Raw genomic sequence first — 4,185 nt, forward strand, 5'->3', positions numbered from 1 at the left:
CAAAGATCCGCCTGCCTCTGCCTCCCAAGTGCTGGAATTAAAGGCATGCGCCACCACTGCCCGGCCCCCAGGACAGATTCCAAAGCTACAGAGAAACCCTATCTCGAAAAAAAAAATTAAAAAAGAAAAGAAACAAAACAAAAACCTGTGCTGCTGGTTGACTTTTGACTCCTATGGAGGACTTGCCTCCATCAGATTGGCCTGTGGGAGTGTGTGCGAGGCATTTTCTTGATTAGTAATTGATGTAGGAGGGCCCAGCCCACTGTGGGCAGGGCCACCTCTGCTTAGGTGGTCCTTTGTTAGATACAATAAGACTCTCTGAGCAAGCCAGGAACCAGCGCTCTTCCAGGGTCTCTGCTTCAGTTCCTGCCTCAGGGTTTCTTGTCCTGGCTTCCGGTGGTGAGCCACAAGCATCATACAGTAAAAGTACAGCTGAGATCAATAGGCAAACCCACAGGAGCAAATTCTGATGCAGATTTGCAAAGCTTTGGGAACACCTGTCTTCTGAATGGACACTGACATTTCTGTACAAATCTTATGAAGACACAGTCTTCCTTCTTTTCATAGTGGATTCATCCTGAAATTTCCCAGCAGTGCATACATCACTGAGCAATAACTTCTTTATGAACTGGCAGCTGGATGACCTTTTCCCACACTGTGGGGCCCTGGTGTGTTTCAAAGGTTTCACTCCGTCAAAGAAACCTTTGTTCTTATAGTCAGATCTACATAAAACTAGTCTCTCATAATCCTCCCTATTGACAGGACTTCTGGCAAGAAAAGGAGCCCTGAGCAGGAGGCACTGAACAGGAGAGATAGCATGTCTGCTCTTTCTGAAAAACAGGTCTGGCATCCCTAAACTCTCTTGTTCCTTTATCCATAAAAAATATCAGGAAAAAAGCTTAGATTGCTAAACCAGCCCCAGAGAAAGGAATTCTTTCTCACCTGGGTACCAGCAGATACAGCATCCCCATAGCACCCTGTTGGCCCCCGGGGAGCAGGCACCATCTGCTTTTCTTCCACAGGTTATACTGACTGGTTGCCATGCTACCACAAACGCTATGTTGCCAGCTGCTGCTGGAAGTGCTTAGAGAATACACAGTCCTGTATCGTTCTTCTTCCCTTCTTCTCTACGTTTGCCAATCACAAACTCTAGCTTAACTAACCACACAAATGTAGATAACACAAAACTCTCTCAGCAATCATAGCCCTTTATTTACCCCTTCTCAGATGCCACACCCCCTCCGAGACAACAGCAAGTGAACTGGAGCCTGCTTCATCAGTCTTTTTTTTTTTTAAATTATTTATTTATTTATTTATTATGTATACAACTTTCTGTCTGTGTGTATGCCTGCAGGCCAGAAGAGGGCACCAGACCCCATTCCAGATGGTTGTGAGCCACCATGTGGTTGCTGGGAATTGAACTCAGGACCTTTGGAAGAGCAGGCTCTTAACCTCTGAGCCATCTCTCCAGCCCCCTTCATCAGTCTTAATCCATCTCGTTAGCACTAAGAAATGCATGTTTGGCATCAGTGCTATTGTTAATCATGTCTGTATGGATATATAAACTGGAACCCTTGTGGGATTGGAAGGAACATCGAGGAGGGAGATGATCAGAACATCGAAAGCATTGAGGAGAACATAGGAGGAATAAATGGGACACGATGAAAAGATTTATGTGAGCTAATGGATTTACCTTCAGGTATCATTAGCCAGTTTTCCCCTGGTGTGGCGGTCCTTTGGAATCCTGGAGAGGTTCAGGGGAACTACACCCCAACATAAATCTCGATAGCTTCCCTTAGAGATGGACTGTATCCTGTAAACCCAAACAAAACCTTTGGGTCATGGTGTTTATTACAGCAACAGAGAAGTGAGCTAGGGCAGTGGTCTGTAGGGTGTTGAGGAAGTTAACAAAAACATGGGGTGTTGAAGAAGTTAGTGAAAATGTAATATTAGAAGATATCTAGGGCTTTCTATCCATCCACGTTTGCACACATTTGGTTCTGGGGCAATTGCATTTGAAGTGCATGTGATTCCATGAAATAGGCTTTATCTTTTCAGGTATGAAGGGCTGGCAAGTAAAGGAGTTTGAACATGCTGTTCTTTGGGTACATGAGGGAACTTCACTTGAGAAAATGCTCCTGTAAGATCTTGCTGTAAAGCATTTTTCTTTCTCTTTCTTCTTCCTTCCATTCTTTCTTTCTTTTTACTAGACAGAGTTTCTCTGTGTAGCCCTGACTGTCCTGGAACTTGTGTTGTAGACCAGGCTGGCCTCAAACCCAAAGATCCACCTGCCTGTGCAGTGCTGAGATTAAAGGAGTGCACCACCAACACCTGACTGAAAGGTATTTTGTTAATGATTGTCGGGGAGGGACACAGCCCATTGTGGGCGGGGCCATCCGAGTACTGTTGGTTCTGAACTATAAGAAAACAGCTTGAGCAAGCCGTGAGGAGCAAGCCAGTACATAGCACTCCTCCATGGCCTCTGCATCAGTTTCTGCCCCCCGGGTTCCTGTCCTGAGTTCCTTAGATGTGGAAGCGTAAGCCGAATAAACTCTTTTCTCCCCAAATTGCTTCGGTCATAATGTTTCATCACAGCACTAGAAACCCTTACTAAGACACTCAGTCTACAAATCTAGTTCATGGCCAGCCAACCAATAAACCAAAATGGAAGCCTAAACCAAACAAGACATGGAAGTAGAGAAGTGGAGAGACTCTGCTGTGTTCCCAGCATCAGTCACATGGTGGCTTATACTTGTCTGCATCTCTGGCTCCTGGGGAATCCAACAACCCTGCCCTCTTCCTGGCCCCTGTGGGCACTACAGGAACACGACACAGACGTCCTGATTTACTGTTTCCCTTTCTATCCTGGCAGTAACGATTTTCAGAATGTCTTAGCTGTGGTGAAACACCGTGACCAAAGGAAAGCCGGGGAGGAAGGGGCTTAATTGGCTTACACTTAGGACGGAAACTGGAGTGGAGGAGCTGACGTATAAGCCACGGCCGGGCGCTGCTTACCCCCTTAGTTTACAGACCCTAGGATCACTAAAAACGCCCTGTAGTCAGAACTCATGGTGGCACTTTCTTGGGACACGCCGAAAAGAACTGCTATGCCCTTATCTCTCATACAGAAAGCGAGAACTATAAGTAACGAAGAGCACAAACATTTCAGTAGAGAACACAATTGTAAGTCTTATTTTGAACCTTAAGATCAGGGGAGAGCGCGAACGCAGTCCCCCACTACCACAAATTATGCAGTCGAGTTTCCCGCATTTGGGGAAATCGCAGGGGTCAGCACATCCGGAGTGCAATGGATAAGCCTCGCCCTGGGAAAACCACCTTCGTGATCATGGTATCTCCCCTGCCAGGTAAGTATGAGTTGCTCTGGCTGAGCGCACGCTCTCCCTTACAACACACACCCTTTCAACACACGGTGATCGTCCGCGCGCAACCGCCTCACCCTCATGCCATAGAGACCGCAGGATATGCTCCTCGTCCCTATGGAAATAACACTCACGACACACGAATTATTCAATATACCGGATGCCGACCTTCGAGTCCTGCGGGACCGGCAGCCCTTGCGCTGGTACTAATTTGCATACGCCCCGCCCCTCTTATTTTTCTTTGCCAGGCGACCGTGCGGCGGACAGGATATCCCCCTTGCTGGGCTCTCCTCCGGAACACTGTGCAACCTAGGATGGCTCTAAACTTCTGATCTTGAGTGTGTGACTACTGGGGATCAAACATTCCTTGTTATTTTTAATTACCTATAGGTTCTGATCAACTTAGACTGGAAAACATCAGAAGGGGCATATTTAATCAAAACAATACTATATGCCCACCAAGTAGTCTCAGGAGCTCGGTAATGTTGTTGTCTAGATGAACTAACACATAAGGCAGAATAGCAGGCATCAGAAAAAGGGGGTGCCTGGGTTAAAGGTTTTGAATCCTAGACTAGTTTCAGGCCCTTGTAACTAACGTTAGTTTAGGCTGCAGCCAGTCACAGTGAGTTTTGTCAGTCAAAGGGCTGACAGTCTGGCTAGTTCCTATCCTGTGTGGTCCAGGGGCTGGGTGTCTAAGGGTACCCATCAATCCTGGCTGATTTCTGCCTGAGAATGATGAACTCTGTTCCCAGGGTTCCTTCCTGTGGGGTAGAATCTGATTCCCTGGGTTTTTCCAGTTTCCCAA

General features: G+C 46.8%; 1 non-coding gene across 1 annotated transcript; it reads right to left on the reverse strand.

Annotated features, from left to right (window-relative positions):
• Positions 1 to 3,209: 3,209 nt before the first annotated feature.
• On the reverse strand, positions 3,210 to 3,373 carry LOC113458221. Its single transcript, XR_003378633.1, has one exon. It is a non-coding gene; the product is annotated as a U1 spliceosomal RNA (small nuclear RNA).
• Between the last annotated feature and the right edge of the window lie 812 nt (positions 3,374 to 4,185).

The sequence above is a fragment of the Microtus ochrogaster genome, unplaced genomic scaffold (genome assembly GCF_000317375.1).
Source record: "Microtus ochrogaster isolate Prairie Vole_2 unplaced genomic scaffold, MicOch1.0 UNK9, whole genome shotgun sequence".
Taxonomy (NCBI): Eukaryota; Metazoa; Chordata; class Mammalia; order Rodentia; family Cricetidae; genus Microtus; species Microtus ochrogaster.